The sequence below is a fragment of the Helianthus annuus genome, chromosome 15 (assembly GCF_002127325.2).
Source record: "Helianthus annuus cultivar XRQ/B chromosome 15, HanXRQr2.0-SUNRISE, whole genome shotgun sequence".
NCBI lineage: Eukaryota > Viridiplantae > Streptophyta > Magnoliopsida > Asterales > Asteraceae > Helianthus > Helianthus annuus.
In genome coordinates this window covers 174,601,419-174,616,119 of record NC_035447.2, presented here as the reverse complement: position 1 = coordinate 174,616,119, position 14,701 = coordinate 174,601,419, and the positions used below count along the sequence as shown (strand labels likewise).

General features: G+C 38.1%; 1 long non-coding RNA gene across 1 annotated transcript; it reads right to left on the bottom strand.

The window, feature by feature from the left end:
* Window positions 1-12,264: 12,264 nt before the first annotated feature.
* On the bottom strand, window positions 12,265-14,208 carry LOC110913062. The gene is made up of 3 exons (XR_002578352.2): window positions 13,591-14,208; window positions 13,410-13,476; window positions 12,265-12,423 (listed from the first exon to the last, which is right to left on the bottom strand). It is a non-coding gene; the product is annotated as an uncharacterized LOC110913062 (long non-coding RNA).
* Between the last annotated feature and the right edge of the window lie 493 nt (window positions 14,209-14,701).

The following is a 14,701-nucleotide window of genomic DNA, read 5'->3' as shown; positions in this document are numbered from 1 at the left end:
GTAGCAATTGAAGCTACATGGCTGGGCCGGATGAGGTAAACAGTCATCCGGTGGAAAACCATGAGAATGCTAAGATACAGCTGACTGGTGCAGAGCTGCAAGCACTAGTTGATAATGCTGTTACAAGGGCTTTGGATCGGCAGAATAGTGAGTCAAGTGGGACTCTAAGTAGGACCCTATCCACACCGCACTCCAAGCTTAAGACTCATTCTGAAGCTCACAGCAAGCCACCCTCTATCCAACCTAAACCTAAAAAAGAGGAATCAAAGAAAGATGATGATCGACATTCCTCAAACCAAAACAGTGTTCCCTCCAAGAAGATAGTGTTTGATAATGCACCACGTGCTAAAGGTTGCACCTATAAATACTTTGTTTCGTGCAAACCCCGGGATTTCACTGGAGAGAAAGGGGCAGTGGATTGCATGACTTGGTTGGATGAAATGGACACTATGGTAGATATAAGTGGGTGTGCTGAAAGAGATATTGTGAAGTTTGTATCTCAGTCCTTTAAGGGTGAGACATTAGCTTGGTGGAGGTCTTTGATCCAAGCTACAGGGAAAATCCCATTGTACAATATGTCTTGGGAACAGTTTGTGTCACTGATCAAGGAAAACTATTGCCCTCAGCATGAGGTTGAAAAGATTGAAGCTGATTTCTTATCTCTGGTTATGAAGAACCTGGATTGTCAAACCTACCTCACGAGTTTCAATACAATGTCAAGGTTGGTTCCTTATCTGGTGACCCCGGAACCCAAAAGAATAGCTCGTTTCATTGGGGGTTTAGCCCCAGAGATCAAGGCAAGTGTAAAGGCTTCTCGGCCAACTACATTCAGGTCTGTAGCTGATATATCCTTGTCCCTCACTTTGGAAGCTGATGTGCACAAAATGCAACATATAGATTACATCAATTGTGGCATAAAACTAACCCTTTTTTAGTACTAATGTTGGAAAAAGTGTGCTTTTGTCTTCCTTTTGTATTTTCAGGATTAAATGAGCTCAAATGAACAAAAGAAGCAAAAAGACAGCTAAATCTAACATAAATACAAGAAAAGGAACAAAAGTGGCATGCCCGACCTCCCGACAGCATCTTCCCAAGCAAAACAAAAAAGACAGAAGACTGAACACGCCCCGTGCTCAATGAGCACGGGGCCGTGCCCGAAGGTCAGCAGAAAAGACAAACTCATAGAAGCTTCTGTTGCCCACCACGGGGCCGTGCCCAGCGGACACGGGGGCGTGGTTAGCTTCCTGCAGACGCATTATTGTAATTGCGAATTGCAATTAATGAAGAGAGAGATTCGGATGGACACGGGGCCGTGCCCAGCGGACACGGGGCCGTGCCCGAGCTTCTGTTCAGCCTATAAATAGGAGTGTTTGGAGCTCTTGCAACTCATCCCTTGTCACACCACCTCTCTCACACTTCACCCACCACCCACCACCACCATAACACCATCATCCACCACCATCATCCATTGTCCATCATAGAGTGTGTGAGTCGTCTCGGGATCCAAGATTGATCGTAAGAGTTCTTGACAATCAAAGGCCATGTTTGCCTAAGTCTCTTACATCACTTGGTGAAGACAAGTGTTAAGTGTAATACTTTTTATTTTTAATCTTTTGCACTTTTTAATTGGTTTTGTATTAATGACTTTAATTACTAGTTTCTTATGTTGAAGGTGATTCTTCCTTATCGTTTGTCCGTGGTGTCTTGGCATTATTTTACTGTCTATATAAAATAAAAGATTTTCACCATTGATATCTCCACGGTCTATATGGAGGTATGTTGGCTACCTGGTCAGGGGTTAAGGGAACGGTTTGGTAAGAGTCTTGCCGTTGTTCAGTGTATAGATCCTGCAAAGGACCTGGGTCAAATTTAGTAGGACCTCCTTCAATACCCAAAGGTATTGGATGGCGGGGGTCTAAACTCTTTGATCCCCTCATAAGTTAAACTACTATTAAAACTTTAACCCAGCTACTTAGGACTGTATCCCTGCTGAGTCAGACTACTTAGCTGAGGGTAACGTCGCCTTCAAAAGAGGGGCCTACCACATTATGCATTAATAACTTAATTAATTATCTTTCAATAATCCGACCCTTTAGGATTGTATCCTTGCTGACTCAAACTACTGGGTTGAGGGTAACGTCGCCTTCAAAAGAGGGGCCTACTACAATAACTAAGATAATCTCTTAAATAAGTGCAAAAGTGCGAAAATAATCAAAGGTTACACTACACACGAGTCGGATCCAAGTGATTCATCTTGTCTATCTGTTTTTTATTTTATTTTATTTTTCAGTATTTTAGTTAGTTTTATTTTTCTTAGTTTAAAAACCTTTTTTCTAACATTTTGATTTGATTAGACGTTGAGGAGAAACCGGTACTAAAAGCACTTGTGTCCTTGGACGACCTCGGTATCTTACCAACACTATACTACGTCCACGATGGGTGCACTTGCCCATATGTGTGTTTAGTGTTAGTAAATATCGTGTTTTATAAATTTAAAACTTGGCTAAAAAGTGTAAAAAGGGCTTAAAATATACACCTAAATTATATTACACCTAACGCACATCAGACGCGGTCAGGCAAAGATCGCTGAGGAACACGGATGCCGAGAAGAGGAAACGTGAGGATGACAACTCATGACGCACAGGCAAGAAGCACAGAGGAAACAATGACCACAAGAAGGGGTCTGAATCTAAGAAGGATGGGCATCAATCTGGAGACAAGCCCAAGTGTAAGGTTTGCAAGAAGCACCATTTTGGGAAGTGCAGATATGACTCAAAATCCCAATCTCAGCCAAGGCCATGTGGGATTTGCAAATCAACTGAGTATAAGACCCTAGAGTGCAAGAAACTGAAGGATGCAACTTGCTACAGTTGCAATGAAAAAGGGCATATTAAGACAAATTGCCCATAAGCTGCAAAGAAAGCTGATGAAGGAGAGAAGACCAATGCCAGGGTCTTTCAGATGAACGCACAGGAGGAGATCCAGAATGATAATGTCATAACAGGTACTTTTCTTATTAATGATGTCTACGCAAGAGTATTATTTGATTCAGGAGCAGATAAATCTTTTACAGATAATAAGTTTTGTGAGTTATTAAGAATGCTTGTTAAAGCCTTTAAGTGTGAAGTATGAAGTGGAATTAGCTGATGGAACCATAGAAACCGCATCAACCATTTTAGATGGATATTTCATATCCATTAGGAACCACTCTTTTCCTTTGTCCTTACTTCCGTTTAATGTAGCCGGTTTCGATATAGTGATAGGCATGGATTGGTTATCGCATAACCAAGCCCAGATTGTATGCAACAAGAAGCAGGTGGTGATCAAGACTCCGTCTGGTGAGCCACTTACCATTCAAGGAGATACCCAGCATGGACTGCCTGAGCATGCGTCTATGCTCAAGGCATCTAGGTGTTTGAAGAAGGGTTGTGTCATTTATATGGCACAAGTGACCATTGATGAACAGAAGCCCAAGATTGAAGATATTCCAGTCATTTCTGAATACCCCGAAGTTTTCCTGGAAGAACTACCTGGTTTGCCACCAGATAGACAAGTAGAGTTCAGAATCGTCGTCATCCTAGGAGCAGCGCCTATTGTAAGAGCACCTTATAGGTTGGCACCAACAGAGATGAAGGAATTAAGGACGCAGTTAGATGATTTGCTAGCCAAAGGTTTCATTAGACCAAGCTCATCTCTATGGGGAGCGCCAATCTTGTTTGTCAAGAAGAAAGATGGGTCGATGCGTTTATGTATCGATTACCGTGAGCTTAATAAGGTCACTATCAAGAATAGGTATCCTTTGCCCAGGATCGACGATCTGTTCGATCAGCTTCAAGGAGCAAGCTATTTCTCCGAGATTGATCTGAGGTCAGGCTATCATCAATTGAAGGTCAAAGATGAAGATGTGCACAAAACTGCATTTAGGACTCGTTATGGACATTACGAGTTCCTAGTGATGCCTTTTGGGCTCACAAATGCACCTGCCGCATTCATAGATCTCAGGAATCGAGTCTGCAAGCCTTATCTGGATAAACTCGTCATCGTCTTCATCGATGACATCCTCATTTACTCAAAGAGCCAAGCTGACCACGAGAAGCATCTCCATTGTATTCTGAAACTGCTCCATCAAGAAAAGCTCTATGCCAAATTTTCTAAGTGTGAATTCTGGCTTCGAGAAGTCCAATTTCTTGGACATGTTGTTAGTGAGCGTGGTATCCAAGTCGATCCCGCTAAGATTGAAGCTATCATGAACTGGCAAGAGTCGAAGACGCCTACGGAGATTCGCAGTTTCTTAGGACTATCAGGATACTACAGACGATTCATCGAAAACTTCTCAAGAATTGTAGCACCCTTGACTCTTCTCACCCAAAAGAATAACAAGTTTGATTGGGGGCCTAAGCAGCAAGAATCCTTTGATGTTTTGAAGCAGAAGTTGAGCAACGCTCCAGTGCTGACGTTACCTGAAGGAATTGATGAGTTTGTAGTATATTGTGATGCATCACACACCGGGATGGGGTGTGTGCTTATGCAAAAAGGCAAGGTCATTGCCTATGCTTCACGACAGTTAAAGGTGCACGAGAAGAACTACACCACCCATGACTTGGAGCTGGGTGCCGTTGTATTCACACTAAAACTGTGGAGGCATTATCTGTATGGAACTAAATGTGTGATCTATTCTGATCACAAAAGCCTTCAGCATCTGTTTAATCAGAAGGATTTAAACATGAGGCAGCGACGTTGGATGGAAACTTTAAATGATTATGACTGTGAAATAAGATACCATCCGGGCAAGGCCAATGTAGTCGCAGATGCCTTGAGTAGAAAGGAAAGAGTGAAGCTAATAAGAATCAATGCCAAGAGCATTGAGATCAAAAACAGTTTAAATGAAAGGTTGTTAGCTGCACAGAAGGAAGCTGTGTTGGAAGCTAACTATCCCGATGAAAAGTTAGGAGTAACTGAAGAACAGTTATCCTATGGCAAAGACGGAATCCTGAGATTAAATGGAAGGATATGGGTTCCTGTTTATGGAGGACTTCGGGATGTCATCCTTCAGGAAGCCCACAGTTCCAAATATTCCGTTCATCCTGGAGCTGATAAGATGTATCAGGAATTAAAGGCAAACTATTGGTGGATAGGCTTGAAGAAGTCTATAGCTGCCTATGTAGCTAAATGTTAGACGTGTGCGCAAGTTAAAGCTGAACATCAGAAGCCGTCAGGTTTGCTACAACAGCCTGAAATTCCCACTTGGAAATGGGAAATGGTGACAGTGGATTCCATCACCAAGTTGCCTAAGACAAAGAAAGGAAATGATACTATATGGGTGATAGTAGATAGACTGACTAAGTCAGCACATTTCCTACCTATTAAGGAAACTTATAGTTCTGACATGTTAGCCCAACTGTATGTTGATAAGATTGTATCTCTGCATGGAGTACCAGTGGCTATTATCTCTGACAGAGATACCAGATACACGTCACATTTTTGGAAAAGTTTCCAGCAGTCTTTGGGCACGCGCTTAAATTTCAGTACAACTTACCACCCTCAGACGGACGGACAGAGTGAGCGTACCATCCAAACTTTGGAAGACATGCTACGTGCATGTGTGATTGATCTAGGTGGCAGTTGGGATAAGCACCTACCATTGGTCGAGTTCTCCTACAATAATAGCTATCATACCAGCATTCAGGCTGCGCCTTTTGAGGCATTATATGGTAGAAAATGCAGAACGCCTATTTGTTGGGCTGAAGTAGGAGAAGCTCAGTTATCAGGTCCTGACCTAGTCTTTGAAACGACGGACAAGATTGTCTAGATTCGTGACTGCCTGAAAGCTGCCAGGGATAGGCAGAAAAGCTATGCGGATAAAAGGCGAAAACCTCTGAAGTTTGAGGTTGGTGATAAAGTTCTGCTTAAGGTATCACCCTGGAAAGGGGTGATGCGATTTGGCAAGAAAGGTAAGTTAAGCCCAAGATATATAGGACCATTCGAGATCATCGAATGTGTAGGAACAATGGCTTATAAGTTAAACTTACCTGAAGAGCTCAGTGGTATTCACAATGTATTCCACGTCTGCAATCTGAAGAAATGTCTAGCTGATGAATCTCTAGTCATACCACACACAGATGTGCACATAGATGAGAGCTTGAAATTTGTGGAAAAACCTTTGTCGATTGAGGATCGACAGGTTAAGAAGCTTCGGAGGAAGCATGTACCTATTGTAAAGGTCAAATGGGATGCCCGTAGAGGTCCCGAATATACGTGGGAGTTAGAGTCCACAATGAAAGAAAAATACCCTCAATTGTTTCAGTAAATCTCGAGATCGAGATTTCTTTTAAGGGGGTGAGGATGTAACACCTCGTAAAATCATACCTAATAAAATAAAGACACGTGTCATGTAAGACAAACGTGTCAGGAACCCGGATCAAATAAAAGATGTATGGTAGGATTTATGAAGGGTGACATGTTATTAAAATACCTCTGAGCGACCCAAGTTATAAATCCCAAGATCCTTAAATCGTTATGATAAACATCTAATATGTTAACCGGTTGTTCCTAAATAGATAAATTCCATTCTTATATGGAAATTGGGTTCTTTAAAAATGTTACTACAAAATCCTGATTTAATTCTTGTTTAAAAAAAGTTGAATTTAGTTTAATAAGGCATGGCCAACCTCCATAAGAATCCAAAGGTGAATTCTTGATTTTCCTACACTTCAAAAACCTTACACATAGAGCCAAAGTGGTGTAAGTGCATGCAAAGCATGCAAGGGCTGAGCAAAGGGAACCTCAACTGAAAAGGATAGCATGAGATTCGGACTTGTAAGAGTTGCATGGTCAAGACTTGAAAGTTGCAAAATTTTTGTCCTCAGACCATCGGTTACGGACAGTAAGGGTCCAAGCTTACGGTCCGCAAGAGGCATACCTGGGCGCATCAGACCAGGGTCGATTACGGACCGTATCCGTATAGGCTTACTGTCCGCAAGTAGGTGCTTACGAACCTCAAAGGCTTCAGCTTACGGTCCGTAACTTTGTCGCTGGCAGCAGGTTTTGGACAGCTGCCTGTTCAGCGTGTTGCACCGCCTTAGTAGTGTGGTTTTTGAAATCAGGGACTTGGTAACTGGAATATAGCAACGTAGGGACACATGGGATGATCATGCAACATTAGTAGACTACTTTGGCATGATCTTGTGTCATTTTGTTCACTATATAAGGAAGTGAAGTTGTAACATTTTAATTACTTCATTCAAGCTCATTTCATTTAATCTTTGGAGCTCTCTGGACAACAACCACCTTCTCCTAGGATCCCTAAGCATAATTAGGACTCTTGTAAGTGTCCTTAACCTCCTTTAATTCAGTTTAGCTTAGTTAATTAGCTAAAAGTCAAACCGTCGTAATTAAGGTTTGACTTCGAGATTACTCAATAATTATCCAGTCAAATCTCGAATTTAAAATACCTATAAGTAGGTAATTATGTGGGTATCAAACCCTTAAAAGGGTACTCTCTGATTCCCACTCTAACTATGTCAATTGTCGGGTCAAAGCTAATTAAAAAAAGTCAACAGAAAGCTTTATTTCAAATTAATACATAATTAGCAATGTAGGATCCATGTAACCTGTTTTATCATTAATATAACTTGGTAATTAATATAAGAACATGTCTAAACATGTTCAACTCGACAATTTTCAGTTTAGGCTCGGTTTGGAACCGAAAGTCGCATAGTTTGACTTATGCTTTGACTTTCAGTTCTGACCCGTTTAAGCCTAGTTTAGGATTGCCTTAGAGCTTCTTTTGGACCTAGTTACATGTTAGTATAACCCTCTGTGATTATACAACCTGGTTCATTAGATATCCGATTATTATGCAAGTTTCCGTTAATTGCCAAAATGTTCACTATTATGCCCTTTTCACCTTAAATTATGATTATTGAAAATATAAAAGAGTAGACACCTTAATTACTGATTTATAAACTTGTACCTAAAATTTGGCATCAGTTTGAGGTCTAGATTTAGAGTTATGCTCATTAGCGTAATTAGAAGCCTTCTTAGTAATTAAATGGCGTAATTAGCATATAGCCTATCTAAACCCAAATTTTAATATCAAACTTTTTACCTACTGATATAAAATAATATTTTGGGATTTTTGGAGATTTTTATTTATTTTTAGGCTGAGCATAACTTAGAGTTCTAAGCTTAGTTCGGTTATTGCCGGTTTTGCCCTTTTGGGCTATAAAATGAGTTTTATAAATCCTTTTGGCCTCAAACCTTTTTCTACTGATTCAATATGTTAAATAAATTATTTTGAGCCTTCTGGAATATTAAAAATATCAGCTTTCTATACAAAACCCGGAAATGGCTCTAAATCGCCTTTTTAAGCGTTTTAACGACATAGTATGTATCAAAACTAGTTTATATATATAAAGTTTGATACCTACTTATATATTCAGTAAATTTTATATTATAACAGTAAACAAAGGTTTTAAACTCAGATTTCCAGTTTTGACCTTTTAGGCTTATGTGAAATTACCAAAATGCCCCTTCGGTGCAGAGTATGGTTATAATTAATAAATTTCACATATATATGATACCCTACTGTTATAACCCATTAAAATGAGTATAATTACTGGTTTATTCAGACCTGTAACTCAGGTTACTAATTAAACTCTTTTATACCCTTTAAAAAGACCAAAATGCCCTTATGAGGCATAGTTTGAGTTTTAAATCATTTTGGGCATAATAGGAGATATCTTACTGATGTCACAACATATTTAGTGCATATTAACTTAGGGAACTTGTATATGATTCATATGGTTACTCGTTACGCACTTTTCGCGTTTGGATCGGCTTATGTAACTAGTTTACGTATATTAGCCGTAACGGGTCAAACCATACCGTCTTTGTCTCAAAATCCAGAATGTGTTTAAGTTACCCATATTAAACAAGCATGCAAGCTTGTCGGGTCAAAACCACATTCTAAACCGGTCTTCGCTTTATTATGCGTTTGAACCGTATTCTTTCTTTAAAACTAACCGGTCTAAGCTTAGGCTAAATTAAAGACCCGTTAAGATTCTAATAGGTTATTATAAACCTTCGTTCCAGAATAGGAGATCCAGTAAAAGATATTTGCACTTGCTTATTGTGACTATACTTGCTCAGGTAAATACTTTTAACTTATTTTCCCTATACGGGTTTGGGGTACGGTATATAAAATACCGCTTGGTCGGGCATTGAATCTTTAATCAAATGTAGGTTAAATCATTGAAATGACCCGTTAAAATTGTTATGTTTGCTTAAAGCCTTTGGGGGGTTAATGACCATGTCTCGGATATCCTTGGCATCATTTTACGAAATGTCCACGACCTAAGCATACGGGTGTAGGCGTACACCCGTTGTGCATAAATATTAAGGTATAACCGCCGGTTTTGGGTTAAACCGCTGCGGGGTTATATCATGTGGTGTGTCTATTGATCTTTAACCCGGTGTAGACCCGGGCTACTGGACACATAAGAAACATGTAAATCTTTTACAAGTTTATATTCAAATAACTATCCCAAGTTATAAAAATCTTTTTGTGCCATGTGCACTCAAATCAATTTTAAACCTTTTCAAAATGAGTCAGTTAAATTGTATTTACCAGTGTAAACTGACGCATTTTCCCAAAAAGATTAAGTGCAGGTACTACGTGTAATAAGCTTGGATGCAAATAAATATGTTGAACAAGTTTCCTTTTTCTTTTGATCCGCCTGTGGATCTATTTCAACTGTTTGTGATACTTAATATTACAATATTTATTCGGTTGAAATAAATCTATCTTTTTTGCTTCCGCTGTGCATTTTAAATTTGTGTTGTTTGACTATGATGATATCAACTATGTCACGATACTCCCCACCGGGCCCACCGGTGACACGTGGAAAATAGGGGTGTGACAGTCCGCCCCTGGGTGTCGCAGGTTGATCTGCATATTGTCGAGGCAGTGAGAGCAGTCGGGGATTAGACCGTCACGCTCTCAACGGAACTGCAACTCCTCAATTACCCACCGCATCATACATGCCGATCTGGCAAAGGTAGACTTGTACTTAAAGATCAGTAAAGTTAACCATTCACAGAAGAGAGTGTTCATAAGTAACAAAACTACTCAAACCCAAATTGAATCAAGCCAATCGATTTGAATATATACTATTTATTTTTGTCGGTTTAGCGGTCCTCCGAATGTTTTATAACTTATAAGGGGCCGTATATACCAGCATCGTATACATAATATAGTGTTAAGATTTTGTTAGTGGTTATTATGCTTAGATATGTTTTGTTATGTTAATTTTTGTTTAACACCCTAAGACCATCCGTAGTGGTTCATCCTCATAGCTGGGGATGTTTTCCGCCATGTGAAGGCCATATCAACAAAGTATTTGAAGCAAAAAATGGGTGTAATTGGGTGAATCAAACAAAACCAACCAATAGAGGAGGTGAATAGTGTAGAAATGTGTGATGAAGGTGTGAATCAAACTAAGAGTCATGCAAAGGGGGAATTTACGAGGGAGAGGGCGGTGTGTGGGCGTGATAGGGATTAGGGGGCGTGGAATGGGGTAATCACGCCCATTACGAAAGGTCTAATAGACAAGCTATTTCTCTGCCTTCTAATTGTCTAGAGACTTTGTACTAATATGTACTAATATCAAAGGTGGATTGGCAACCTGCAACTACACACCACACCACACACACTTAGCAAAAACGTTAAGAGGATACATAGGACATGTTTGGCTAAGCTTATTTTACCTAAAAAGGACTTTTTGTGAAAAGGACTTATTGACTTATGAATTTTTGAAAATGAGTTTTTAAAAAAGTGTTTGTATTAACTTCTGGGGTGGGAAAAACCAATAAGTCAATAAGTTGTTTTCTAAAAAGTGTTTGGCTTAGCTTGTTGATGTAAAATGACTAAAAGGGACATTCTTTCATAAGTCAACAAATATAAGGAGTGTTAAATCAGGGGTATCTGGTAATTTGGTCTTTGAAAAGTTATAAGCTGATCAAAAAGTCACAAGTCCCTAACTTCTCAAAAAATGACTTTTTGATAACTTTTTCTCCTTTTCAAAAAGTCATTTTGAAAAGGACTTTTAAGTTTGTCAAACACTAAAACTCATTTTTAGCTTTTTGATTAAGTCAATAAGTCATAAGTTGGGTTGAAAAAGCTTAGCCAAACATGCCCATAGAGCGTTGTATACCCCAAAACAAGGAAATAAAAAACACCCATAGATGTGTCCTCTCAGCTTCCACGTCACAATCCAACAATTCTTAAAAACACTCATTTTTTTTGTCCTACACCCATACTTACAAATACATTTCCACTCTATTACCACACTAAAAAAAAATTATAATCGAATAAAACAATTTATCATCAATCTATTATAAAGAGAAATCAATATTTAACGGGGCCACAGTTTTGAAGGTGCAGTCCCACAAATTGCAACAAGGGCGCAGCCATGGACGGAGAAAGCTATCAAATTCAAAGACCAAACCATTTTTTCCATAAATTTCCTGGCAACGATCACAAGTGTTGACTCAAAAATTTATAAACAGTTTTTTAAGATGATTTGAATATGTCGACATAAATTCTTAGTATCCACCCAACCCAATTTAAAGTATGCCAAACAGCATTCTTATCCAAAGGTGCGAAGAAAAGATGCTACTTCATGTGATGTTAAGCGTTTCAAGTCTCATGATGAACAAATATGTAAATTTGAGGTAAAATTAGAGGTTGTGTGTGTTTGTTTGTAAAATAATAATAATAATAATAATAATAATAATAATAATAATAATAATAATAATAATAATAATAATAATAATAATAATAATAATAATAATAATAATAATAATAATAATAAATAGCATTATTTTGTTGAAAAAAATGGATGTTTTACAATGAAAAAAACACGTTAACTTCTTTACTGTCCCACACCATCATCACCTTCTTTCTTTGTGTGTTTTAGAGCTTTTGTTTTCTCTCTTTATTTTTGTGTTTTAGAGCTTCTGTTCATGGAAGTTGGAGGTTGTGTTAGCACAGTAGAAGTAGCAGGTAAGGTGGGTTGCCCATTTAAAGAAAACGCAAACGAAGCTGATTTTATGACAAAAACAATGCGATACAGTGTGATTTGGCGTCCCTCAACATTTCATTGGCCCATAGGGGGTCCACACACCCACCTCTCCTCTCACACCTGTTACGCCACTCGTTTGGAGTTTGGAGTGTTAAAGGGCTGATGTGGCTGGGGCGTTAGATAAAAAGAAAAGAGCATTTGGATTCTGGCAAAACACAATGATAACACAAACAATATCTACTCATGACATTAGTACAGAGAACCAGATTTAGTCCATATCCAGAAATTCCATCCTTTTTCTACTCATTGTACCCGTAGCATCCCTCTCCACCTTCTAAGCCTGTCATATTCAATTTTCATATTCATTTCTTACCAAATTAAAGGATATGTCAGTTTTACCACAACTATTTCTATATTTTTTTAAAGAGAACTAGATTGTGGTGTGTTTTAATTTTGGTTTGTATGTGGTGTAATCATATGGTTGCTGGAGGTAAAGGTTGTTGAATTTTTATAAAAAGAAATGAAATGAAATGAGATGCCCTACAAAAACAAAAATCTGGAAGGGGGTCACATGTGATGTTCATCAGCAAAAGAAACCATATTATACACGTGCTACTAGAATATGCTACAAAACATAGTTGCTAGGAGTCACAGGCGTAACAACTGTGTTTTGTTTTTTAAGGCTAGTTTTCTTTTTTATTTATTTATTTATTTTTGTATGGCTAGTAATCCATAAAAAATATCTTGTATTTTATGATAACAATTTCATCTTTTTCAATGGGGTTGTTGATTTAACTTCACTCAACTACTCCTTTATCTCTCTCTGTCTGTCAAAAATATTCCCGGAAAGAAATATTCACAAAATAAAAAGAAAAAATAACAAAGAGATAGAATATGTGAAAGTATTCAACTCTTATCACTAAGGCTACCCATATATATGTTTAATTTTTAACTACCTCAAGTCCTCAACCAAGTATGAATCAGGTTTCAACAAGTGCAAAAACAAACCAGATGCCGAAAATGCCCTTAGTTTTATTGAAAAGACAACAGCTTTAACCAATAACAAACATGTTCACACCTCATCAAACGAGCATTTTCGATTTTTTGCTACCTGGCTTCTTTTCCGTCAAATGATATGAAACAAGATACATACGTCGGTAAGTATTCAGTATATGTTTGGCCTCAATAAAAAAGTTGTTAGACTTCCACACATTTTATCCCCCCAAAAAAGCAAAGAAATAATGGGACAAAGAAGATATGTGTTGTTGGTTATCATACACTTAAACAAAGCATAAGAAGGTACGTAGAGTTTTTAAAATTAATTACCCTTTTTTATCTCAGCTTCGGAAACCCGAGTCATATGAGGAGGGGGAAGTTCTTCCTTCTCCAGTTCCTAAGCAAGCATTATCAGAAAAAAAAAAAAAAAGAGTTATTAATCTATCAACATGAAACAAAAGGTGAAATGAAGAAAGTCTTATCAGGTCGCCAATTAAAACAACATTCTCACCTGCCACTGCCACAGATTACATATAAACCTAGTGGGATATCACAATAAAACAATTACTCTTTCACACGCACCTTCAAAACCAACTTCTCAACATTTTTACTACTAAAAGCGCTCAACAGAGTTAGACGGAACGCCTTATAGTAAAGCACGAACCGATACAAACATCAAGAGATTCATCTTTGGAAATGGTAAAACAACCGACTGACTTGTATTGGTAGCATGTTATTGCCTAAACTTTGTTCAGCTGAGCTGACTAATAACAGAATGACTTGACACCAATCTTTGTGATGATATTATAAAAAAATATGAACATACGTTATTGGAGAAAAATACAAGAGAGATAGAGATCTTCGGGGCCTGCCAACGACATTGAAGTAAAAGATTTCGGTATATGGAAATTTTTCTGTTAAATCAGCCTCACAATCTCTAATCAAAACCCAAGCCGAATCAGCGGGACTAATAATAATCAACGAATCTTGAAATCAAAACAGACTCTGGAATTGCAAGACATGAAGAACAAGAAGAAGAATCTATAAACCCTAAATTACCTATCCCCAGGCCAGGCCAGGCCTTGGGGGTGTTTGAAATCTACGATACGATTCTGGTGAAGAGTCTAGGGGGTGTTTGGGTTAGCTTATTTAGGAGGTATTTTTAACCGGTGGCGAAACTTGAAAAAAAGTTCGGGGGGTCGAAAGGTAACGGACCTAAAAAAATTCTTGTCGCGTAGTTTTGAGGTGGATGTTCGAGTCGGACGTCAGTGATTCGATTCAGGCCGAGAAATAAAAAAACGTTCTCAAACATTAAAAAAGAAGTTATCATTTTATTCTTTCTCATAGCATAATCTAATAACAAAACAAGTTAACAAATCACCCTAAATTTCAAACTCTAATTTCTTTCTAAATCAAATCACAATAAGATTAAATAAATAAAATTAGACATAGTTACAGAAAGATTCAAAGTAAACGAATTTGAGTTTTTTTGGATAGGGTGGGCTTTTAAGTTGGGCTATATAATGATTTGATTTGGGTTAGTATTCTACCAAATATAATGATTTGGGCTAATTAAATATTTTATATTGGCTATATAAATAAAAAAAATTAAAACCAGGGGG